Raw genomic sequence first — 27,290 nt, 5'->3', positions numbered from 1 at the left:
CTCCCTTAACAAGTTTATTCCTCACAGTAGTGGTAAAATATATGCCCTCTGGACATTTCCTGAGTGTGTCTGTGTGTCCAACATGGTAAATCCACTCTAACACTCCTATTTTCCTAAGCCTTTTGATACCTTCTTTTATAGTATACCAGGGTAGTTCTGGCATTTCAACTTCATTTAGTGTAGGCAACCTCTTGGTTCATGTTTCAATCAACTGACCAAATAAACTCTTAGATCCTTCCTAATCTCTTGACCTCAAATACTGAATGAAGAATCTCTGCTTAGTAGACCCATGTCAATAAATTCAGACTGATCCAAATTTTTGTTCATTGCACCATTATCCCACGCCCTTAATAGCCATTTCTATACATATTCTCCAGGTTTCTGTTTATATATATTAGAAAAATCAAGCAGTTTTTTTGGAGTGCAGCATACCTCCTCATGGGTCACACTTTGTATTTCACCTCTAGCAGCTCGGTGGGACTTGTTATAGGTCTGGTAGCAAAAATGGTTGGATGCTGGGGACATTCAGCAATGTCTTGCAAAGCTTCTGTTTCAGATGATGCTCTAGGCAATGACCCTGGTGATATCTCAGCCAAAGACTCTTCAGACAGAGGTGGGTTAATCTCATCAAATAGGGGTAGAGAGGGTGGTTTCACTGGGGAGGGTGGCTTAGCAAACAGAGCTAGAAAAATCTCTTCAGATGGGAGTGAGCATTCTGGTTCTGTTGGCAGGAATGATTCAACAGAATTTAGGGGCTCAATGTCCCCTGCTTCAAGGCTATCTTCCCATACATCCCCATCTCAGGTTTTAAGATCCCATTTCTTCCCAATCGATGCCCTCACTTTAATTCAGACATCATTCAAGGCTGAGAACTCACTTGGCATTGTAATTAAACCACTCTTAGGCTTATGACTCTGGGTTTGGTTTTCAGCAGTATCAGCTCTGTTGCTACAAGAAATAAGGCTTTATTTCAGGGCACAAATAGCAATATTGAAGTCTTTCATGTAGCTTTTTAGCTGGGACTCTGAAGTCCTGAGCTCATCCTTTTCTTTCTCCACTTTGTCTAGCAAAAGTAAGACCAACCATCCAGCTTCATTATACTTCTTAGTTTGACAAAGCTGTTGAGAGGTATCAAACACACAATCACTTTGTCTCTCACAAATATTTAATCTAATGATTGTGATATTTTGTATATTTCTATTACTACTTCAAGCCATGGATTAACAGTACCCTTTTTCTTTACCACTGGAAATAGAGTCATTAGTGCCTATAAGTCTAGCCAGACTTGAGAACCAATTCAGAAAACTAATCCTTAAAATTTTGTTCCTCTGGAACCACTATCTGTACCAGATATCTTAGTCTGGATTCTCTAGAGAGCAAAACCAGGTGAAAAGTATATAAATATGTACAAAAAGAGATTTATTTCAAGGAAATAGCTCATACAACTGTGAGGAAATGACTCACTCCATTGTGTGGGCTGGCAAGTCCCAATTCTGTGGGTCAGGTAACAGGCCAAAGATCTCTGCTGCCCCTTGTGGTTGATGATTCCAAAACCTGCAGGTCAAGTAGCAGCTGGAGGCCTCCGATGGCTCACAGGGTTGCCGGGGTTGGCAAATTCAAAATCTGCAGGTGAAGCAGCTAGTCAAAGACTTCTGCAGGCTTATGTCCCAAGAACTGGAAGTCAGGTGACTAGAAGAGTACAGGTCAAGAAAGAGAACAAGATTTGCCAGAACATCCATTTAAATACTGGAGGTAGGCTAAACTCCAAACAAGGAATTTTCCTTTTCAAGCGATTAACTCCTCACGTCAGATCACAAAATGGAAGGTGATTACATAGTGTCTGCCAAAACACTGAGAAACAAAGCCTACCAAGTTGGCACATAACATTAATCATCACAGGATGTACCAGGGATATAACAGTGGGCTAAAATAGTGCCTGAAATATAATGAGATGAGAATTTTCTTTATTTACTAGAACTCCTCTCAATGAGAATACCTGCTACATGTGATTGGAAGAAATACACTGAGAAGCTCCCTATGGCAAGGATTAGGATAGGAGTTGAGGTAGGAAACTTCCCAAGGAGAATGCTGGGGTAGCAACTGATTGATGATCAAACTTGAACCTCTCAGGAATTTCACTGGCACTTGAAACTTGAAGTCACCATTAGTTATTTTTCCAAGAACAAGATAGAGGACACAGGCAATATAACAATAGTGACCAACTTTATTATTAGAAAAAAATGTAATAGCTTAAATGTCTAATAAAAGAGAATTTTAAGTGAGGTAGCAAAGCAAGACTGATTATAATTATTTGTATAAGCTGATCTTTATTCAATAAATTAAAAGGAAAATGACGAGGAAGAAAAGAAATATGCCAAAATGTTGCAGTTGTTTTTACTAGGAAGTGGAATCACTGTGAGTTGAAATCAACTTGATGACAACTGGGTTTTTGTTTTCTTGGGTTTTTTTGGTAGCATTATAGGTGAGTTTTTCTGGACTTTCCAATCTGTATGCTGAGCAAATAATCCAAGAACCTGGACTATCTGAAGAAGAATGTGGCACCAGAATTGGAAGAAGATTCATTAACAACCTGAGATATGCAGATAAAATTACCTTGCTTGCCTGAAAGCAAAGAGGGCTTGAAGCACTTACTGGTGAAAATCGGAGACTACAGCCGTCAGTATGGATTACACCTCAACAATAAAGAAAACAAAAATCCTCACAACTGGACCAATTAACAATATCATGATAAACAGAGAAAATATTGAAGCTGTCAAAGATTTCATTTTACTTGAATCCACAATCAATGCTCATAGAAGCAGCAGTCAAAAAATCAAATGATGTACTGCATTGGGCAAGTCTGCTGCAAAAGACCTCTTTAAAGTATTGAAAAGCAAAGACGTCACTCTGAAGACTAAGATGAACCTGACCCAAGCTATGGTATTTTCAATCACCTCATATGCACGCAAAAGCTGGACAATGAATAAGGCAGACCGAGGAAAAATTGATGCTTTTGAATTATGATGTTGGCGAAGAATATGGGATATACCATGGACTTCCAGAAGAACTCTGATCTGCTAAAGACACTTTGAAAGAAAGAAAAAAAAACAGACACAGACTGGGGGAAAATATTTGCAAAGCACGTATCTGGTAAAGGACTTGAATCAAAAATATGCAAATAACTCTCAAAACTCAACAATGAGAAAACAAACCCAATTAAAAAGTGGGCAAAAGATCTGAGTAGACACCTCACCGAAGAAGATACACAGATGGCAAATAAGAGTATGAAAAGATGCTCAACATCATATGTCATTAGACAATTGCAAATTAAAACAACAATGTGATACCACTGCACACCTATTAAAAAAAAATAATTAGAACGGTTAAAATCTAAAAAGTGGACAACACCAAATACTGGCAAGGATGTGGAGCAACAGGAAATCTCATTCCTTGCTGAAAACAGAAGACAAGTAAAATATCTTAGAAGCAGTCAGAGAAAAAATGACATCTTACCTATAGGAGAAAAACAATTCACGTAACAGTGAATTTTGCATCAGAAACCATGGGGGCCAGAAGGAAGTGGCACATTTTATTTCATGTGCTAAAAAAAAAAAAAAACTGTCAACCAGAATCCTATACTCAGCAAAAATACCCTTCAGGAATGAAAGGAAAATAAATACATTATCATATGAAAGAAAACTAAGAGAATGTGTCACCAGCAGACTTCTCTGAAAGAATGCCTAAAGGAATTTCCCTAAACAGAAAAAAAAAAAACAGAAAACAAGCAATAAAAAAAAGAACCTGGGAACATCCGGGAGGATGAAAGAACACAGTAAGCAAAAATATGAGTAAATATAATCGGCTTTCCTTCTCCTCTTGAGTTTTCTAAATTCGGTTCGATGGCTGAAGCAAAAAATTATAGCACTGTGTGATATGGCTCTAAAAAAATTTGTAAAGAATCAAAGATTTGGCAAAAAAAAAAAAGTAAGGAATTATCAAACTAATATCTTGAAACAGAAGTTAACATTAAAAAAAAAAAAGGGTGACAAGATCTTACCCTCTATCTAATCAGAGTTCTAGAATAAGATAGGGGAACAGGAAACGTTCTAAAGACAATTTGTTGTTGTTATTAGGTGCCATCGAGTTGGTTCCGACTTATAGCAACCCTATGCACAACCGAACAAAACACTGCCTAGTCCTGTGCCAACCTCATGATTGTTGTTATGCTTGAGCCCACTGTTGCAGCCACTGTGTCAGTCCAACTCATCGAGGGTCTTCCTCTTTTTTGCTGTCTCTCTACTTTACCAAGCATGATGTCTGGCTCCACGGACTGGTCCCTTCTGATAATATGTCCATAGTACGTGAGACGAAGTCTTGCCATTCTCACTGCTAAGGAGAATCCTGGCTATACTTCTTCCAAGACAGATTTGTTCATTCTTTAGGCAGTCCATGGTATAGTCAACATCTTCCCCAACACTGTAACTCAAAGGCATCAATTCTTCTTCGGTAGCCCTTATCACTGCCAAGCTTTCACATGCATATGAGTCAATTGAAAACACCATGGCTTGGGTCAGGTGCACCTTAGTCCTTAAAGTGACATCTTTGCTTTTTAACACTTTAAAGAGATCTTTTGTAACAGATTTGCCCAATGCAATGCATTGTTTGATTTCTTGAATGCTGCTTCCATGGGTGTTGATTGTGGATCCAAGTAAAATGAAATCCTTGACAACTTCCATCTCTTCTCAATAGCTGAGAATTTTCTGCAATTTTTGAAATACATCAATGTTCAGATATAGGAAGCCAAGAAAATATACCACACAAATCAACACTCAGACATATCACAGTGGAATTTCAGAACACTGAATAGACCGGTATCTTAAAACAAAGCAAAAGAGATCATCAACAAATAAACAGCAATTAGACTGCTAACTTCTTGTAACAACAACGGAAGCAATAACCTGAAAGAAAATAGTAGTCAATCTGCAACTCTATCACCAAAAAAATCTATTTTCTGAAGAAGAGGACAATGACGAAGGTAAATGATGTCTCTAAATGTACATAATTTGATCTAATTGACATATATAGTACAAAATACTCAACCACTGCCAAATATAGATTATTTTCAAGATCACATGGAACGCTGATCAAGATGGACCATATACTAGGCCACAGAGCAAGTCCCAACAAATTTTAAAGGATTGAAACCATACAAAATACGTTCCCTGAAATCAGTATATAATTTTTTAAGGCCATTAGAAAATCTCTCAGCAACTGGACAAGGGATCATAACTTCTTATTAAGTGAAAACCATCAACTTCCTATCTTTTGTGTGGTGAAAAACAGGTGAAATTGTGCACTACAGCTTAGTAAGTAAGCACAAGTAAGACCCTGTATACCTTGCTTATTGGGTAATCTGTCTCTGTGTCCTCTAGGCCTTCCCATGGAACATAATCTTCTAATGAGTTGTCTGGTTTCACATAGTATATCCACTGCAACATGCCCACTTCGCTAAAACTTTTAAGCCCTTATTCTATCATCTGCCAGAAAAATTCAGGTATTTCAGCCTTGCTCAGCACCTATAAAACCAAACCCGATGCTGCTGAGTCAATTCCAATTCATAGCAACCCTACAGGACAGAGTACAACTGACCCATAGAGTTCCCAAGGAGCACCTGGTGAATTCAAACTGCTGACTTTTTGGTTAGCAGTCATAGCGTTGTAGCTCTTAACCACTACACCACCAGGGTTTCCTTGCTCAGCACAGGCCATTGCTTTTTCCAGGCTTCCAGGAGCCATACTAGCAGCAAGTTTGCATCATTTCCAGTGTCGAATCCTGTATCTCAAAAGAGTGCCCCTAAATCAAGAACTCTCTCCTATCCAGTTTTATGTTCACCCTCCTCCCCTGATTAAGCACCCAGACTATCAAGTCCTGGGCTTGATATACAGTCTTTTCTGTGTGCCTACCACTCTGGCATAAAGGCTTCTTTGCAATTCTTATACTTAATTTTCTATTGTTGGTCAATTGCTCTCAGATACTGTTAATTGCCTTCAGTGTTGCATTATCAGCCTGCATGGCATCAATACAACTTAGTAACAACCATCTATAACAACCAACGGAGCCCTGGTAACACCACCTAGCTCAGTAACTGGCTGTGGGGCCTCCAAAGAAGAGCACATATTCAGCTACCACTGCCTTCTTTAGATATTGGCAGGGAAGTTTCTCCAAGAAGAGGATGACTTCCACTGGAAAACAAAGGCAGACCCTGAGGAAGATAATTGTTGGAGGCTGTCAGGTAAACACACTGATATCAGCTGGGCAGAGTTTTTTCTTGAAAGGTTATTAGAGTGGCACATCTCCATGTCTGCCACTGCCTGTAGTAGAAAAGAAGGAAGACTGAAAGACCAATAATTCAGATATCAACATCAAGAAGCTAGAAAAAGAATAGCACATTAAACCCAAATAAAGTAGAAAGGAGGAAATAATAAAGAGCAGAAAACAAAAAAATAGAAAGCAGATGCACAAGAAAGAAAATGTATAAAATCAAAGCTGGTTCTTTGGAAAGATTTATGAAGTTGGTAACATCCTAGCAGAATTTATCAATAAAAAAGAGAAAGACAATGCAAACTGCCAATATTAGGATTTGACGCATATTTAAAAGATAATTAAGAGATATTATAAACAATTTTATGTTAGTACATTTGACAACTTAGAAGACATGGACAAATTCCTTCAAAAGCACAACTTACTAAATGAGTCACGAAAGAAATAGAAATCATAAATAGTTAAAGTGCAGTAGACTAACAGAAGTAGTCATATATCTGCCAAAGTAATCTAATCCTTAACAAAAGTCTTCCCACACAGAAAACTAGACCCAGATGGCTTCACTGGTGAGTTCTTCCAAATATTTAAAGAAAAAAAATCATATCTTACACAAACTCCTTTAGAGAACAGAGAAAGAAAGAACACTTCCCAACTTTTTTGATGAGGCCACTATAACCTTGATGCTACAATCTGTCAAGGATATTATAAGAAAGTAAAACAATAGGCAAATATCTGTAAGACTAAGATGCAAAAACTCAAAATACAATCTTAGCAAATCAAATCCAGAAAGTGTGGTTTATCCCAGAAATGAAAGTTTAATATTCAAAAATCAATGTAACTCAGCACATTAACAGAATAAAGGACAAATATCATATAATCATTTTGTGTGACAGCACTCTAATACTGAGGTGCTGGCATGATTAAAAATGACTGACCTAAACTTAATCAAAACTTCATTTCTGAATTAAATTTACCCGGCTTTTCCTAAATCCCTGTTTCTGCTTTCCTAAAAATATAACCTGTGATTTAGAGTCTGGTGACATGTTGTTGTTGTTAGGTGCTGTCAAGTCGATTCCGACTCATAGCGACCCTATGCACAACAGAATGAAACAGTGCCTGGTCCTGCACCATCCTTACAATTGTTGTTATGCTTCAGCTCATTGTTGCAGCCACTGTGTCAATCCACCTCGTTGAGGTTGTCCTCTTTTCCGCTGACCCTGTACTCTGCCAAGCATGATGTCCTTCTCCAGAGACTGGTCCCTCCTGACAACATGTCCAAAGTATGTAAGAGCCAGTCTCGCCATCCTTGCCTCTAAGGAGCATCCTGGCCGCACTTTTTCCAAGACAGATTTGTTCGTTCTTTTGGCACTCCATGGTATAGTCAATATTCTTTGCCAACACCACAATTCAAAGGTGTCAACTCTTCTTTGGTCTTCCTTATTCATTGTCCAGCTTTCACGTGCATATGATGTGATTGAAAATACCATGGCTTGGGTCAGGAGCACCTTAGTCTTCAGGGTGACATCTTTGCTCTTCAACACTTTGAAGAGGTCCTTTGTAGTACATTTGCCCAATACAATGTGTCTTTTGATTTCTTGACTGCTGCTTCCATGGCTGTTGATTGTGGATCCAAGTAAAATGAAATCCTTGACAACTTCAATCTTTTCTCCATTTATCATAATGCTGCTTATTGGTCCAGTTGTGAGGATTTTTGTTTTCTTTATGTTGAGGTGTAATCCATACTGAAGGCTGTGGTCTTTGATCTTCATTAATAAGTGCTTCAAGTCCTCTTTTTCACTTTCAGCAAGCAAGGTTGTGTGGTGACATGTAGCTTCTTGTAAAACTTTAACCACCTCGACAAACAGTGAAGGGAGCAAGAGTGTGGTTTGTGAAGAAATGTGCTAATCAGGCAATGTCTATCAAGATGGTCTCTGGAGAATGCTTGCACAACATGCACCAGGAAGAATGTATATGCAGATATTTTAGAAAACTGCTTGCTAGGTTGACTCCAGGAAGTCTGTGTTAGATCAGCTAACCTTGTAAAATTTTAGCTGTGATTGTACTGTAGCTATATGTTATTCCAAGCCTCCATGATTATGGTCACATACTCCCTTCCCCATTTTTCTGTATAAATAGTTCTCCCTCAGAATGTTGGAGCCATTTGTAACTTTTACATGGTGTTGCCCAGCTATAGCTGTTTCTATTCCTCAATAAAACTCTAATGTTCTCTATTTATGGAGTTCATTATTATTTGCTCTTTGACATTTCTGGTGTCAGAAGGGGGATTTCAAGGGGGCATTATCTTTGGCAACTCTGAGGCATTGAGGATCAGGCAGAGCCTGGTACCAGCAGAATTATTTGGGTTCCCCATCTCTGAGACTTCTTGGAAGTTGCCTCCGGGTAAATAACCCCTCAAATCCAAGCTCTGCATCCTTGTGTCACAGCTCTTCAAGTTTTATTGCCTGGGTTTGATTTCTACTTATCCCAGTATGTTGGTTTCACTTCTGTTCTTTCTCATAAGAGAGCCTAGATTTTCTTTACCAGGATACCAATTTCAATTTGCAATTAACCAGGTTTTGTGTAGTTGTTACTGAGGTTCCCCAGAGTCTCACAAGTTGTAAAAATGTGGGCACAGGTTCAAGCAAATAAAGCCCTTAGGGTGCTTGCCACCAACTAAAAAGACTCCAATGAAAGGATAAGCTGGTATGTCAGATGGACCAGATGCACTAGGCTACCCACCACCCACAAGACAACTCTCATGCAACAAAGGCACTCTGTAAAACAAAACACAAACCAAAATTCCTTATAGGAATTTTAGCTGACTCTGGGGAAACCGAAGTTTCAGCCCATTTGTTTTGATTTGTACACATACCATTTGTTTGTTTTCGCACATGCACCTCATACACCTTCTGGAAATACAGGTAATACCACATCAAGAGGCAGCTCGGAGCCATGCTCCGAAACTCCTGCCTTCTACATGAACAAGTCATTTTGGCTCTCAAGATGTGTGTTTTTGTTTGGCTGGGATAAATTTACCAGAGACAGTTTAGAAAATCAGTGACAACTGTGGGGTATTTTGAACTTTCCAGTTTTTCTGTGCAGAAAATTAGAGAAAATAAGGTCTCCCAAATTGAGCAACCTCAATGAAACACCTATTTTGGTTGGTGCCTAGAGGTTTCTAAGAGACATCAAGACAATAAGATAGCTTCCCTTCAGGAGACACTATCAAAATTAACTAAGAAAGAACTACAATGCTAGACCTCTGCACCTGCCACCAGCTCTGGCGCTCACCTCTCCATACCCCTCTTTGCCTTCCTATTCCTCTGCGGATACCTTGTCTGAACTTCCCTTTTATCCTAAGGAACTCGTTAAAGAGCCTAAATCTGTTTCTGGAATGTCTTATAAACTTTGGCCTATGAATTCCAAGAAGTCTCCTCATGACAGTGATACGGCTTTTATCCCTTGGACTTGCAGAATATTACATAATATCATGAAGGATTTCCCAAATTACGTGACGATCCTTACAAATTTGTGAAGGAATTTAAAATTCTTATTGAAGCTTACCAACCTGTACTTCCAGACTTACACCAGTTAGTCCATATAACAGGACCTGTTGTTGTTGTTATTAAGTGCCATGGTTCCGACTCATAGCAACCCTACGTACAACAGGATGAAACACTGTCTGGTCCTGCACCATCCTCATCGTCGTTGTTATCCTTGAGCCCATTGCTGCAGCCACTGTGTCAATCCATCTCTTTGAGGGTCTTCCTATTTTTTGCTGACCCTCCAGGTCAGGACCTGGAGATACCCAATTATGACTAAAACATGCTGAACGGAAAGACCCTAAAGATAGTTTAAACATGGACAAATCAGCTGCCACACTGCCTGAAGAAGCTCAAATAACAGAAAAATGATTACTTGAGGCCATCCCTAAAGCTTTTCTCCCAATAATAGGATGGACAAAAAACTCACTCTTTTACACAAAACAGAAAGTGTTTATGATTACCAGACTTGGTTATTCCAAAGGTTTTCTGAATATTTGGGGCTTGATCCATTAGCCCCAGGTCCTTCTGAAGCTTTTAATGTTGTGACAATCTCTGGTCTCAGGCTCAAGATTTCAGTCTTAGCGAAAAGGTACCTATTAAATTGGAAAGCAGCCCCCATTGCTGAGCTGACTAATCTAGCTCGTGAACTCTCTCAGACCTTAGAGACAAAACAAACTTCAAAAACTAATAAGGTGATGGCCCTTCAGTTACAGCAATTACAGTCTCCCAGTCAGGATAAATTTACTAAACCTAGTAATGACACACCACCAGATGTGTGTCACTACTGTAAGAAACCTGGCCATTGGAAAAGTGAATTTTATAAATTGAAAAGCAAGCAAAATGTTATAAACAAGATGCTCCTTGTCCAGATCCCAATTGAGAATGAGGACATTCTGGGGATAAAACAGGGACTTTTCCTATAGCAGTACTTAACTCACAAGGGGAAACTACAATGTTTATCAAGGGAGAAACCTGCAAATTTTTAATCGTCCTGGGATCCACTTTATCTGTCATTAACCCCACTTGTTTACAAAAGCTTCTGCCCCAGAGTACGAAAATTCTAAAAACTGTGGGGGTTACTAATCAAGAACAAACCTCGACAGACTCCCAGACAGTCCCTGTATCCTTAGTACCTATTGAGGGCCTACACCCTTCTTTGCTTGGCCCTGATAATTCAGTTAACTTGTTAGGAAGAGATCTCTTACCTAAATGGAATTACTATTTGCAATTCAATTAAAAGGGGCAAATTTTATTGAGCCTGCCTGACACTCATAAGCAACCAGATCCTGAAATAGATAACATTCAAGAAAAAAAGCAAGTTATTTTCCATATGTAAGCACTTGTCCTGCCTTTTCAGGACTCAGCACTGCCTAGTTCTCTCCCCCTAGAGGCCCTTTCCTCAGTTCCTAAAACTTTGTGGACCACCACATCTACTGATGTAGGGTCAGTCTTGTCCACAGAACCAATTGAAATCCGAATAAATTTATCCAAGCCTTCATTGCAAATTTCCCAGTATCCTCTTAAGCAAGAAGTCAAAGAAAGACTTACTCCAGTAATACAAGATTTTCTTTCTAAAGGCCTCATTTTTCCTTACATTATCCCTTGCAACACCCCTGTCCTCCCAGTTAAGAAACCAAATAACAGAGGCTGGAGATTTGTTCAAGATTTGCAGGCTATCAACTATATTGTTGTTCCTAGATTCCTGGTAGTTCCTAATCCCAATTTATTACTTTCCAATGTCCTCTCGAACACAACTCATTTTATGGTTGTGGATCTTGGTAGTGCCTTCTTTAGCATTCCTGTGAGTCCTTAAACTCAATGTTTGTTTGCTATTACCTAGGAAAATCAATTCACTTAGACTCTAATGACCCAGGGGTTCGCTAACCTCCCACATATTTCTCTCAGATTTTGCATCCAGATTTGCATCCCCTACAGTTTGTCAGTAAGTCCACACTGCTGCAATATGGATGATTTACTAGTCTGCTCTGTTTCCCAGCAGGCTTGCCTTGAAGATAGTGTAAGCTTGTTAAAACATTTAGCTGCTGTAGGACGTAAGGTTTCTAAAGAAAAACTACAATTGGCCCAGCCTTCTGTCAAGTATTTAGGTCATTTAATTTCTGCAGAAGGCATTTCTATTGATCCTAAGTGAAAGGAAGCTATTTTTGCCTTCCCTGTGTGTGTGCATGTGTGTGTGTGTGTGTGTATACATATATATACCTGAAACTAAAAACAGCTTCTGAGGTTCCTAGGACTCTGTGGCTACTGCCAAACCTGGATTCCAACTTTTTCTCCTTTAGCTCATTCAGCCGTTATACAAGTATTTAAAGGCCTCTGAGCCAGATATGAGTCAGAATTCACTCAACTCGATGGCACTCGTTTTTTTTTTTTTTTTTTTTTTTGAGCCAGATTCATTTCAAATCACCTCAGAAGATCAAGAAGCCATAGTTAAACTAAAGGAAACTAAAGATTTCCCTAACTATCATCTATATTTTTCTCTATTTGTACATAAAAAATCTAGAAACACTTTAAGCGTGTTGACTCAAACACATAGCATACAAAAAAGAGGTTACCCTTCCTGCCTTAAGAGTTGTAGTTGCCACTGCTAAGGTAGTAGAAACAACTGCTGAGACAGTGTTGGATAGTTTTCTGGATGTTAGGTACTCCATACTGTATCCGTCTTAATTCTGCTTTAACTCAACATCTTTCTGTTAGCAGATTCATTTCTTACAAAGCCCTTCTAACTTTCTGCAGTGTTAGACTCCATTCTGTGGCCTGTTTGAATCCAGCCACCCTTCTCCCATAGTTAATGAAAATGACGGACCTTCCCATGACTGTTAAGATTTAACTGAACAATTATTGACCCTTCAAAACAACTTAAAAAAAAGACTCTTTTAACTAACCCTGATTTAGTTTTGTTTGTGGATGGCTCAATCTGAAACTTGATCCTTGTCTTAGTCATCCAGTGCTGCTGTAACAGAAATACCACGAGTGAATGGCTTTTACAAACAGAAATTTATTATGTCACAGTCTGGTAGGCTAGAAGTTCAATTTCAGGGCTTCAGCTGCAGGGGAAGGCTTTCTCTGTGGGCTCTGGAGGAAGGTCCTTGTCATCAATCTTCCCTGGTTGAGGAACTTCTCAGGCACAGGGACCCCAGATCCAAAGGACAAACTCTGCTCCCTGTGCTGCTTTCTTGGTGGTATAAGGTCCCCTGTCTCTTTGCTCACTTCTCTCTTTTATGTCTCAAAGAGATTGGCTTAAGACACTATCTAATCTTCCAGATCTCATCAATATAACTGCTGCTAATCTATCTCATTAAAATCATAGTGATAGGATTTACAACACATAGGGAAATCATATCAGATGACAAAATGGTAGACAATCATACAATACTGGGCATTATGACCTAGCCAAACTGACAGATATCTTGGGGGGACATAATTCAATTCAAGACAATCTACTAGCTCTTGCTATCAAGCTGGGTACGCTTTTACAATTTCTATGAAAGTCCTTGAAAGTCAGGCTCTCCCCAAAGTCACTTCAGCCCAACAAGTTGAACTAATTGTTCTCACTAGAGACTGCACGATTTGCTTCTGGAAAGTTGTGAATATTTTTATGGATTCTCAGTATTGTTTTGAAATTGTCCATGATTTTGGTATGTTATGGAATCAAAGAGGGTTTTTAACCCCTTCTGGAAGTGCTATAAAAAATGAAGCTTTAGTAGCAGACCTCCTGGGTACCTTATTGCTCCCTTCTGAATTGCCTTGATAAAAATACAAGCACACCAACCTAAAGGAGTATCCCAACCTGAAGAAATTTCAGGAAATAAGCTTGCTGACAAGACAGCCAAACAAGCCACTTCTCAGGTTGTCTCAGCGCTTATAAGAACTGAAGGTGGAGAATATCCTGATTTATTCATTAATGATTATAACTTTTCTGGATTAGCCTTGAAAAAACTTTTAAAACACCAACAATTATCTCAAGCAGATAAAATGGAAAACTGAAGGCTGCTACCAAGACCCTGGCACTAAATGAGGGACTGGACCAAATAAAAAAATCAGTCTTACCCAAATATATGCGTGTTCATATGATATTAGCCCTACATGGGAGTTCTCACTTAGCATGTGATTAAATGATTGAAATCATGAAAAAGTAATGATGGGAAAAAATTTTAAGGCTGCTTTCTATGTATGTACTGTCCCATTTGCCCCTGCTACAATACTGGAAAATCTCTCAAAGTTTTGCCTGGGCAATATCCTTTACCTTCCAGGCCTATGCTTGAATAGCCCTAGATTTTATTCAGCTCCCACCTTTAAATGGCTGTAAATATGTATTAGTAATGGTTTTTAAATTTTTACATTAGGTGAAGTCTTTTCCTTGGTGACATGCTACCACAACCTTTGTAGCAAAAAAAGCTGCTTGAAAATATTATACCCACCTGGGGAGCACCAAAAAAATCTTCGTAGTGAAATAGTGGTCAGATTGTTTGAGAACTATGCCAAGTCTTTCCTGTTGACCAAAGACTGCATTGTCCCTGTTGTTGTTGTTGTTAGGTGCCGTTGAGTCGATTCTGACTCATAGGGACCCTATGCACAACAGAACGAAACACTGCCTGGTCCTGCGCCATCCTTAAAATTGTTGTTATGCTTGAGCTCATTGTTGCAGCCACTGTGTCAATCCACCTCGTTGAGAGTCTTCCTCTTTTCCGCTGACGCTGTACTCTGCCAAGCATGATGTCCTTCTCCAGAGACTGATCCCTCCTGAAAACATGTCCAAAGTATGTAAGATGCAGTCTCGCCATCCTTGCCTCTGAAGGAGCATTCTGGTTGTACTTCTTCCAAGATAGATTTATTCATTTTTCTGGCAGTCCATGGTATACCCAATATTCTTTGCCAACACCACAATTCAAAGGCATCAATTCTTCGGTCTTCCATATTCAGTGTCCAGCTTTCACGTGCATATGATGTGACTGAAAACACCATGGCTTGGGTCAGGCGCACCTTAGTCTTCAAGGTAACATCTTTGCTCTTCAACACTTTAAAGAGTTCCTTTGCAGCAGATTTACCCAATGCAACGCGTCTTTTGATTTCTTGACTGCTGCTCCATGGCTGTTGATTGTGGATCCAAGTAACACGAAATCCTTGACAACTTCAATCTTTTCTCCGTTTATCATGATGTTGCTCATTGGTCCAGTTGTGAGGATTTTTATTTTTTTTAGGTTGAGGTGCAATCCATACTAAAGACTGTGGTCTTTGATCCTCATTAATAAGTGCTTCAAGTCTTCTTCACTTTCAGCAAGCAAGGTTGTGTCATCTGCCTAACGCAGGTTGTTAATGAGTCTTCCTCCAATCCTGATGCCCCATTATTCTTCATATAGTCCAGCTTCTCGGATTATTTGCTCAGCATACAGAATCAATAGGTATGGTGAAAGAATACAACCCCAATGCACACCTTTCCTGACTTTAAAACAATCATCATCCCCTTGTTCTGTCTGAACAACTGCCTCTTGATCTATGTAAAGGTAACTCATGAGCAAAATTAAGTGTTCTGGAATTCCCATTCTTCGCAGTGTTATCCATAGTTTGTTATGATCCACACAGTCGAATGCCTTTGCATAGTCAATAAAACTCAGGTAAACATCCTTCTCGTATTCTCTGCTTTCAGCCAGGATCCATCTGACATCAGCAATGATATCCCTGGTTCCACGTCCTCTTCTGAAAGCAGCCTGAATTTCTGGCAGTTCCCTGTCGATATACTGCTGGAGCCGTTTTTGAACGGTCTTCAGCAAAATTTTGCTTGCGTGTGATATTAACGATATTGTTCCATAATTTCCACATTTGGTTGGATCACCTTTCTTGGGAATAGGCATAAATATGGATCTCTTCCAGTCAGTTGGCCAGGAAGCTGTCTTCCATATTTCTCGGCATAGACGAGTGAGCACCTCCAGTGCTGCATCTGTTTGTTGAAACATCTCAATTGATATTCCATCAACTCCTAGAGCCTTATTTTTCACCAATGCCTTCAGAGCATTCAGAGCAGCTTGGACTTCTTCCTTCAGTACCATCGATTCCTGATCATATGCCACCTCTTGAAATGGTTGAATACCGACTAATTCTTTTTGGTATAATGACTCTGTGTATTCCTTTCATCTCCTTTTGATGATTCCTGCATCGTTTAATATTTTCCCCATAGAATCCTTCACTATTGCAACTCGAGGCTTGAATTTTTCTTCAGTTCTTTCAGCTTGAGAAATGCTGTGTGTTCTTCCCTTTTGGTTTTCCAACTCCAGCTCTTTGCACATGTCATTATAATATTTTACTTTGTCTTCTCAAGAGGCCCTTTGAAATCTTCTGTTCAGTTCTCTTGCTTCAACAATTCTTCCTTTTGCTTTAGCTGCTCGACGTTCGAGAGCAAGTTTCAGAGTCTCTTCTGACATCCGTCTTGGCCTTTGTCCCTATCGTTCTCAATCCTCTGATTAGTGGAAATGACTAAGAGAATAATCAAAGCCCAGCTTGGAAAACTTTGTGAAACTTTAAGTTTACCTTGGAGTAAAGTCCTTCTTTTGGTCCCAGTCTTAGTTATCTAGTGCTACTGTAACAAAAATACCACAACTGGACAGCTTTCAAAATCAGAAGTTTATTGTATTCATGGTTTAGGAGGCTAGAAGTCCAAATTCAGGGTACTAGCTCCAGGGGAAGGCTTTCTCTCTGTGTCAATTGTGGGGGATGGTCCTTGTCATCAATCTTCCCTTGGGTCTAGGATTTCCTCAGTGCAGGAACCCCAGATCCAAAGGATGTTTTTCACTCCTGGACCTTCTCTCTTGGTGGTAGGAGGTCCCTCTTTCTCTGCTCGCTTCTCTCTGCTTTTATCTCTTATAGGGTGGTAAGTGGTGGTAACTCAAGATATTTCCCACCCTAATCCTACCTCATTAACATTACAAACATAATCTAATCCTCATTAACATGACCTAATCCTTCCTCATTAACGTAATGGACAGCTCTCTCCCAAATGGTCCAATCATAGTCATAGAGGCTAGGATTTATGACACATCACAAGATGGAGTATAGTCAGATCACAAAATGGAGAACAATCACACAATACTGGGAATCATGTCTTAGCCAAGTTGACAAATATTTTGGGGGGACAAAATTTAATCCATGACAGACCCCATAAACTTACTCCTCATGAAATAAGTAATGGAAGACCTATGGTCATCCCTTGTGCTGTTTACACTGGCCCTAATATTGCACAAGCTGATTTACTGCAATATTGCCAATCTTTAATGCAATACTCTAAGAAATATATTTCTGAGGTTAAAGAAGCCTCTAGTGATCAGAAAACAAACACTCCAGATCTACCTAACCTTGTGCCTGGAGAATACATATTTTGGACAAGACATCAACTAAAGGACTCATTAGAACCCCACTGGAAAGTACCCTATTTAGTTCTTCTCACTAACCCCTGTGCAGCAAAACTAGAAGGAGTTAAACCATTGATTCACCTGTCACAACTGCAGAGAGCTAAGACACCACTTGGACATGTCAGCCCTCTGAGGACTTAAAATTAAAACTTAAACACACTAGAGGCCTGAAGCATATGACTTCAGAAGGAAATGGATAATCCCAAGATCATGGAACAAGACTTCACGAACCCTGCTGAAATTTCTGGACTTTGCTCCATAGTGGTAGCTATTCTCATGCTGTTAGCTATACTAAAAACTAATGGTTTTATCCCCTGGTAAAATTTTATTTTCTCATGTAGGTGACTGAATATTGTACAATAAAAGTGACCATTGTAGCTGTTATTTTTATGTTATTTACTTTATTATGTTACTTTTGGATAGTGTTAGATGTCATTATGAAGCCCTTCTTAAGTTTTATTTTACTGCTTTCAGTTAATTCCCATTAACACATGGAGAGAAAATGCCTTTGCTAAACTAGTCCTATCAGTAGCTAGTGCTAGTAATTTGACTGCATATTGGATCTGTCACCCCCTCCACTATCTGGGCATCAAAATTTAGATCCATTAGCACTTCCTATATTGAATTATAGTCTTATACCCAATGATACTGTTAACCTCACCATCACCCTTAAGCGAGCCATATGTATTAGACTGTGGCATCCTCTTGGATTGCTAGCCCAACCTCAGGTATCACACTGTAATTTAACTCAGTCTATAATACCCAACCAGGCCATAGAACATTTGAGGACTTGCTTTGCAAGATGCAGAGGTGTTCATGTTTGCCAAATTAGCTATTCACTCCAACATGGAGAATTCCCTAGACACTTTGGTATTTTATCAAGTAAGGCAAAGGAATTTCCTGACAGCATAGAGAATGACTCATCCCCCCACCCCTTTGTACTAGACTTTGGGACCCTCTAAAGATGAGAGAGTTATCTATTTGCAACCATTCTTTAACAGAACATTAGCTTGAGCAAGTTAATAAAAATATTCCCTTCCCCCACAATTACGCTAGATAACATGATTTGTGCTCTTCATGGATATCTGTTTTTATGTGGAGGATCAGATTATCCCACTAAAGAAAGACCAAACCCAAGTAATGAGCCCTATGCTTGGGCATTATCCTGTCTAGATGGATGGAACATGATGGGCCAATGTATTTAGGCCTCCTATGTTGCTGTTGTTGTTGTTGTTAGGTACTGTCGAGTCAGTTCCGACTCACAGTGATCCTATGTACAACAGAACAAAATACTGCCCAGTCCTGCACCATCCTTACAATCGCTGTTATGCTTGAGCTCACTGTCGCAGCCACTGCGTCAATCCACCTTGTTGAGGGTCTTCCTCTTTTCCGCTGACCCTGTACCCTGTCAAGCATGATGTCCTTCTCCAGGGACTGATCCCTCCTGACAACATGTCCAAAGTATGTAAGATGCAGTCTCGCCATCCTTGCCTCTAAGGAGCATTCTGGCTATACTTCTTCCAAGACAGCTTTGATCGTTTGGCAGTACATTGTATATTCAATATTCTTCGCCAACACCACAATTCAAAGGTGTCAATTCTTCTTCGGTCTTCCTTATTCATTGTCCAGCTTTCGCATGCGTATGATGCGATTGAAAATACCATGGCTTGGGTCAGGCGCACCTTAGTCTTCAGGGTGACATCTTTGCTCTTCAACACTTTGAAGAGGTCCTTTGCAGCAGATTTGCCCAATGCAACGCGTCTTTTGATTTCTTGACTGCTGCTCCATGGCTGTTGATTGTGGATCCAAGGAAAATGAAATCCTGGGGACAACTTCAGTCTTTTCTCCGTTTATCATGATGTTGCTCATTGGTCCAGTTGTGAGGATTTTTGTTTTCTTTATGTTGAGGTGTAACCCATACTGAAGGTTGTGGTCTCTGATCTTCAGTAGTAAGCGCTTCAAGTCCTCTTCACTTTCAGCAAGCAAGGTTGTGTCATCTGCATAATGTAAGTTGTTAATGAATCTTCCTCCAATCCTGATGCCCTGTTTTTCTTAATATAGTCCAGCTTCTTGAATTATTTGCTCAGCATACAGGTTGAACAGGTATAGTGAAAGAAAACAACCCTGACGCACACCTTTCCTGACTTTAAACCAATCAGTATCCCCTTGTTCTGTCCGAACAACTGCCTCTTGATCTATGTAAAGGTTCCTCATGAACACAATTAAGTGTTCTGGAATTCCCATTCTTCGCAATGTTATCCATAGTTGTTATGATCCAAACGCATTCGACTGTGTGGATCATAACAAACTATGGATAACACTGTGAAGAACGGGAATTCTAGAAAACTTAATTGTGCTCATGAGGAACCTTTACATAGATCAAGAGGCAGTTGCTCGGACAGAACAAGGCGATGCTGATTGTTTTACAGTCAGGAAAGGTGTGCGTCAGGGTTGTATTCTTTCACCATACCTATTGAATCTGTATGTTGAACAAATAATTCGAGAAGGTGGACTATATGAAGAAGAACGGGGCATCAGGATTGGAGGAAGACTCATTAACAACCTACGTTATGCAGATGACACAACCTCACTTGCTGAAAGTGAAGAGGACTTGAAGCACTTGCTAATGCAGATCAAAGACCAGAGCCTTCAGTATGGATTACACCTCAACATAAAGAAAACAAAAATCCTCACAACTGGACCAATGAGCAACATCATGATAAATGGAGAAAAGATTGAAGTTGTCAAGGATTTCGTGTTACTTGGATCCACAATCAACAGCCATGGAAGCAGCCGTCAAGAAATCAAAAGACGCGTTGCATTGGGCAAATCTGCTGCAAAGGACCTCTTCAAAGTGTTGAAGAGCAAAGATGTCACCCTGAAGACTAAGGTGCTCCTGACCCAAGCCATGGTATTTTCAATCACATGCATGTGAAAGCTGGACAATGAGTAAGGAAGACCGAAGAAGAATTGACGCCTTTGAATTGTGGTGTTGGCGAAGAATATTGAATATACCATGGACTGCCAAAAGAATGAACAAAGTTGTCTTGGAAGAAGTACAACCAGAATGCTCCTTCAGAGGCAAGGATGGCGAGACTGTGTCTTACATACTTTGGACATGTTGTCAGGAGGGATCAGTCCCTGGAGAAGGACATCATGCTTGGCAGAGTACAGGGTCAGTGGAAAAGTGGAAGACACTCAACGAGGTAGATTGACACAGTGGCTGCAACAACGAGCTCAAACATAGCAATGATTGTAAGGATGGCGCAAGACCGGGCAGTGTTTCATTCTGTTGTGCACACAGTCGCTATGAGTTGGGACCGACTCGATGGCACCTAACAACCTAATAACAACAACAACAACAATTAAAGGAAACATTGGACCAATGATTTAAAAATCTTTGCCTGATATAAGAGGGAACTTATGGAATCTAATGAAAAGCCTTGAACAGAGAGGGCTGGAGACAGATAGGTGTTCCTCCAAGCCCTCTTACCAGTTTATGGCATCCCTGAACTTGAGAGATCTATTCACAATATACCTGCTACCATGGCACAAATAGCCAATGACATTGCTGATGGAATAGCAGCCCAAAAGAAATTCTTTAGAACCCCTCTTTAAAGTTGTACGAGATCACAGAATAAATCTTGATTTACTTCTAGCACAACAAGGGGTCTGTGCCATCAGTAACACCTCTTTTTGCCTGATTCCCCTTTTCTTGATTGCTTTCTTAACAGATTACCTAATGGAATTGGTTCTTGGTTATGTTCTATATGCAAACAGGTTTAACCATCTTGATTATTGCAGTAATTATTTTAGGATTAATCAAATGTATTATGAAATGTTTGTCTAATTCCTATAAACAAACTACTAAATCCCTTGCTATGCAGAAAGTTCTATACCTTTAGAGAAAACTGATTTCACACTTTGAGTTAGTAATTTTGGAAATGCTAAGTTGTTCTTCTTGGTGTGGCTTGTTCCACCCTTGCCCCAACCAAAGGATCACAGAAGTGGAGTGTCTAAGCTGTGGCATAGTGAAGAGCCCATTTAATTGAATGGTGCCTGGCTGCCACTAATAACCATTCCTCTAGAATAGTGTACCTGGAAAAAAGCACCCTTATAATGGTAATCAAGGAATCTCTATTAAGATTCATCATCAAAAGGGAAGAATGTGTGAGAGCACTAAAACTGAGGTGCCTGGCATAATTAAAAATGACTGAATCAAAACTACATTTTTAAATTAAACTTTAGCTTGCTCAAAGTCCTCAGTTCTGCTTTCCTAAAAATAACCTGTGATTTAGAATCTGGTGATGTGTAACTTCTTGTAAAACTTTAACCACCCTCAACAAACAATGAAGGGAGAAATAATGTGGTTTGTGAAGAAATGTGGTCATCAGGAAATGTTTACCAAGATGGTCTCTTGAGAATGCTAGAACAGCATGCACCAGGAAGAATGTATATATAGGTATTTTAGATAATCGCTTGCTAGGTTGGCTTCAGGAAGTCTGTGTTAGAAAACAGATCAGCTAACCTTGTAAAATTTTACCTTGCAATTGCCTTGTAGCCATATGTTATCCCAAGTCCCCATAATTATGTTCATGTACTCTCTTCCCCATTTTTCTGTATACATAGTTTACCTCTCCCTCAGAATGTTGGAGCACTTTGTAACTCTTACATGATGCTGCCCAGTTATAGCTGTTTCTGTTGCTCAATAAAACTCTATTTGTCTATTTACAAAGTTTGTGGTTATTTGTGCTTTGTCAATCTCAACAGATTCATAAAAAGCATTTGATAAAATTCTATACTCATTCAAAATAAAATCCTTCAGAAAACTAGAAATAGTTCATCTTAGTCTGATAAAGGGTAGCTCCAAAAGCCAAGAGCTAACAATATACTTAAAGCTGAAATATTGAACACTTTCCCCTGACTTCTAGCACCAGACAAGGATGTCTGCTTTGTTCCTTCTTTCAACTTTGTATTGGTGGTCCTAGTCACTGTGATAAGGCCAAAAGTAAATAAATGATATAAAGTTTTTACAGAAAAAAAAACTTTCATAGTTTGCAAATGATATGACTGTACAAATAATATCCAAAATAATTTACAAACTATTGGAATCAATGACTAGATTTAGCAAGGTTACTGGATGCACTGTCAATATTAAAAAATCAAATTAATTTGGAGGTAAAGCCAAAAACCAGTTCCTATGGTGTCAACTCCAACTCCATGTGTGGCTACTCCATGTGTGTCAGAGTAGATATGTGCACCACAGAATTTTCAATGGCTGATTTTTCAGAAGCAGATCACCAGGACTTTCTTCCAATGCACCTTCAATGCAGACTCAAATCTCCAACCTTTTGGTTAGCACCCAAGCATGTTAAGTATTTGCACCACTCCACATATTATAAAATTTGTTTTCCAGGTCTTCCCTAGCTCCCTTCTCCATACAAAAGAGTAAGGAGATGAGTAGATAGCTAGTGTAGATGGGAAGAAAAAACCTACTAGAGCAATTTCCACATTCTTTCAAGAAAGGTGAGGGGTTCTGTTGAAGTGAAAGTTATTGTTTTATTTGTTGTTGTTATTAGGTGTTGTAGAGTCAGTTCCAACTCATAGCGACCCTATGTACAATGGAACAAAACACTACCCAGTCCTGTGCCATCCTCACAATCGTTTTTATGCTTGAGCCCACTGTTGCAGCAACTGTCAATTCTTCTTGTTGAGGGTCTTCCTCTTTTTCTTTTACCCTCTATTCTATCAAGCATGATGTCCTTTTCCAGGGATTGGTCCCACCTGATAACATGTCCAAAGTATGTGTGTGCGATGAAGTCTCACCAGTCTTGCTTCTAATGAGCATTCTGGCTATACTTCTTCCAAGACAGATTTGTTCATTCTTCTGGCAGTCCATGGTATATTCAACATTCTTCTCCAACACCATAGTTCAAAGGTATCAATTCTTCTTCAGTCTTCCTTATTCACTGTCCAGCTTTCACAAACGTATGAGGCAACTGGAAACACCATGGGTTGAGGGAGGCACACCTTAGTCCTTAAAGTGACATCTTTGCTTTTTAACACTTTAAAGAGGTCTTTTGCAGCAGATTTGCCCAATGCAATGTATCATTTGATTTCTTGACTGCTGCTTCCATGGGCATTGATTGTGGATCCAACTAAAACGAAATCCTTGACAACTGCAATATTTTCTCCATTTATCATAATGTTGCTTATTGGTCCAGTTGTAAGAATTTTTGTTTTCTTTTTGTTGAGGTGTAATCCATACTAAAGGCTGTGGCCTTTGATCTTCATCAATAAGTGCTTCAAGTCCTCTTCACTCTCAGCAAGCAAGGTTGTGTCATCTGCATGTCACAGGCTGTTAATGCATTTTCCTCCAATCTTAAAGCCCTGTTGTTCTTCATACAGTCCAGCTTCTAGGATTTTTGTCCAGCATACAGATTGAATAAGTATTGTGAAAGGACACAACCCTGATGCACAACTTTTCCTGATTTAAACCACGTAGTACCCCCTTATTCTGTTCAAATGACTGTCTCTTTGTTTAAGTATAGGTTCTTCGTGAGCGCAATTAAGTGTTCTGGAATTCCCATTCTTTGTAACGTTACCCGTAATTTGTTATGATCCACACAGTTGAATGCCTCTGCATAGCCAATAAAACACAGGTAAACATCTTTCTGGTATTCTCTGCTTTCAGCCACGATCCATCTGACATCAGCAATAATATCCATTGTTCCACGTCCTCTTCTGAATCTGGCTTGAATTTCTGACAGTTCCCTGTCAATGTACTGCTGCAACTGCTTTTGAGTGATCATCAGCAAAATTTTACTTGGACATGATATTAATGATATTGTTCTATAATTTCTGCATTCTGTTGGATCACCTTTCTTTGGAATGGGTACAGATATTGGTTGGCCAGGTAGTTGTCTTCCAAATTTCCTGGCATACACTTGTGAGCACTTCCAACACTGCATCCACTTCTTGAAACATCTCAATTGGTATTCTGTCCATTCCTGGAGCCTTGTTTTTCACCAGTGTAGCTTGGATCTCTTCCTTTAGTACCATCAGTTGTTTTATTTAGGGAAACATTGTTAGAGTTGTTGGTTATTAAAGGCAAAACTCAAGCTATTCACTAGGGTTGGAAGGTCAAATGAAAGAGAACTGAAGTCTTCTTTCATAATAATATAAAGGGCTATCCTCTGTGAGGTGGAGTTTGAGTTAATTTAAAATTATATTTGGTTCCTTCTGTGTGGGCCCAGAGCAAAAAGGGAAAGCAAAAAAGGACCCTGGTTAGGAAAAGTGGACTCCAAAAATATGGTGACAGGCAGGTCCAAGGAGAGAGTAATTTGTTTTCTATTTGTATTCTAGCTCCTCTCCATAAACCACCACAGGCTTCCGCCAGCCTTTATTGACTACTAAATTAGCATCAGATTTATTTTAGCATTTTCTTGGGAAATAAAGGAAGAGTTGTGATCACTTTGGCAGGTGAATTGGATTAGGAAAAAACAGAAGGCAATAAAGAGGTGAAGAAGGACTGAGGAGAAAACCCAACAGCCAGAGGTCTAGAATAAACTAACAACTGGAGTCTGGCAATGGCAAACACTCTTTGAGGATTCTCAGAAATATGTACTAGGAAACTGAATTTCCTAAAACCAAATGTGGGATGTGGACTCAAGTTATTTTATTTCAGTCTCAAAGGAATGATGGCTCATCAGTTATCTGTAGAACTGGGGGCATTTTTGTTACAGTATAATTACTGGCTGTTGGGTTTTCTCCTCAGTCCTTCTTCACCTCTTTATTGCCTTCTGTTTTTTCCTAATCCAATTCACCTGCCAAAGTGATCACAACTCTTCCTTTATGTACAAAAATAACAGTATTTAGCTTACAAGCACTTTCGCTTTTTACTATCATTTCACAGACAATTCATTACTGTTTTACTTTACAAACCTATCCCAATATTTGCAAGAAACAATATATTTTCCCCTAAATAATACAGTTAAGAATATCTAAACAAAAACTAACACTATTTTAGAATACAGCCACACAGTGACTTCTTTGGAATTGTTAAAAAAATTTGTTATTTTTATGATACAGTAAATATCCCAGCACATCTGAAATAAGAGTTTTTAAAAATCAAATATAAACCCAACCTTTGAGAAACATCTTTCTTAGAGAGCCTTTGTTGATACTCTATATTGTATGTGTGATTAATAATGTTGTTATTGTTAGCTACCAACAAATTTGCCCTCAACTCGTGTTGACCCACACACAATGGAACATTGATTGCCTGGTCCTGCACATTTCTCATGATTATTGCAGACCAGTCCATTGTGATCCATAAGATTTTCACTGGCTGATTTTTGGAAGTAGTCTGTCTTAGTTATCTTTTTCCTAGTCCGTCTTAGTCTGGAAGCTCTGCTGAAACCTTCAGTATCACAGCAAGATGCACACCTCCAATGACAGACAGGTGGTGACTGCATATAAGATACATTGCTGGGAATTGAACCAGGTCTCCTGCATAAAGGGAGAGAATTCTACCACTGAATCACTACTGCCCCCCTGTGATTAGTACTAAGTACTGAATTGAGAGACAGGGAATTTTCCCAACACACATAGGTTGGAGGAAACCTTGGTTGCATAGTGGTTAAGTGCTACGGCTGCTAGCCAAAAGGTTGGCAGTTTGAATCCACCAGGTGCTCCTTGGAAACTCTATGGGGCAATTCTATTCTGTCCTACAAAGTCGCTACGAGTTGGAATCGACTCGACGGCAACAGGTTTGGTTTTTGGTTTTTGGTGACATAGGTTGGAACATAAATACCATGGAACACTGAGGGTTAGAACTTTACAGGATCAAGACTATTTCCTTAGCCACATTTGTGTGAATCACTAGGTTTGAGTAAGCTTTCTTAACACTTGGCTTGCATAAATGAATGAATGAAATAAACTTTAAGCATGTGGTTGTAAGAATTTAGCCCTATCAACCTATAAATGGCAATGAGTTTCTCTGGGATTTACGTATTTATTTGTGTGTTTGTTTGTTTAATTACTTAGTTACTTTTGCAACCAACAAAGAGACTCCAAGACTATTTTGCTCTCCTGGGAGGAAATATTCCTCATGAAAAAATAGGATCTTGTTTTCTTTGCTATTACTGATGTCTTCAGTAAGAGTAGGCCCTTATAGAAGAAGTACAAGGTTCAGAACACTCAGCTCTTTCTCTAAATTGGTTAACCAAATTTAAGGAACATGACTATAATGCTTTTAATGGAAACTAGAAAAACAAATCCTTCATGAAAATAAGCCAGGCCAATTCTGAGAAGGAAAAAAAAAACAAAAAACTAACCTCTGAAAGGAATACATAGAAGCTAATTTGACTTTTTCTAGGAATTACTAGGAATTTGACCATAAAAGCTTACTTGGAAAGGTGGTTAAAAAGCAGGCAAGTCAGATGCTACAGTAACCCCATGACACCGAGAACTGCATGACTTAGTGGTCATGCCTCAGCTGTCACTGTTACTATGGAAGAGAGACTTTAGTATTACACTGGAAGTTCCAAGATGCTGCACAGAGGAGGAGCCATCTTCTGTTCAGACTCAGAAAGACTCTGAATCCCAAATGCTAACAAGCAAGAGAGAAAACACTAGCCAAATGAAAGAGAGAAAGAACTATACCCAATGCAGCCAATCCCATTAACTAATGAAACAGGCAGCTGTAATGTTTTGTAGGGATATCTGGAGAAAAGTAAAGGCTATCATAGAAATCAGTACATGAAAACTCAGTATTCAATGTCTGCTTTATGTCCAGGCTGGTTTGGAGTCATCAGTTGGAAACCACAAATGCCAACACATGCAGTGCCAGACACATAACCTAAATAAGTGCCATGAACTTTGTGGGGACTGTGGAGACTGGAACCCCCTATCCCACAGAAAGTGGACAGCCACTGCCCCGGTCCACTTACTGTTGCCAAGTGGAAACAGGTCCTAGTGTTGCCAAAGCTTCAGGTTTTTTCTT

The 27,290-nt window shown here is 39.3% G+C and overlaps 1 long non-coding RNA gene across 3 annotated transcripts in view; it reads right to left on the bottom strand.

The window, feature by feature from the left end:
• The window catches only part of LOC126071289 (uncharacterized), a 195,115-nt gene that overhangs the window by 6,749 nt on the left and 161,076 nt on the right, over nt 1-27,290 (bottom strand). Inside the window, exon 6 of one of the 3 annotated variants that reach the window (XR_007516347.1) lies at nt 3,748-4,760. The exons of the other annotated variants lie outside the window; for them this stretch is intronic. This is a non-coding gene — a long non-coding RNA (uncharacterized LOC126071289). Of the gene's footprint in view, nt 1-3,747; nt 4,761-27,290 lie in introns of those variants that run through there. 3 annotated transcript variants of the gene reach the window in all.

This window comes from Elephas maximus, chromosome 1, assembly GCF_024166365.1.
Source record: "Elephas maximus indicus isolate mEleMax1 chromosome 1, mEleMax1 primary haplotype, whole genome shotgun sequence".
NCBI lineage: Eukaryota > Metazoa > Chordata > Mammalia > Proboscidea > Elephantidae > Elephas > Elephas maximus.
The sequence above is the reverse complement of the archived record's forward strand: the minus strand, read 5'-3'. Positions and strand labels throughout refer to the sequence as shown.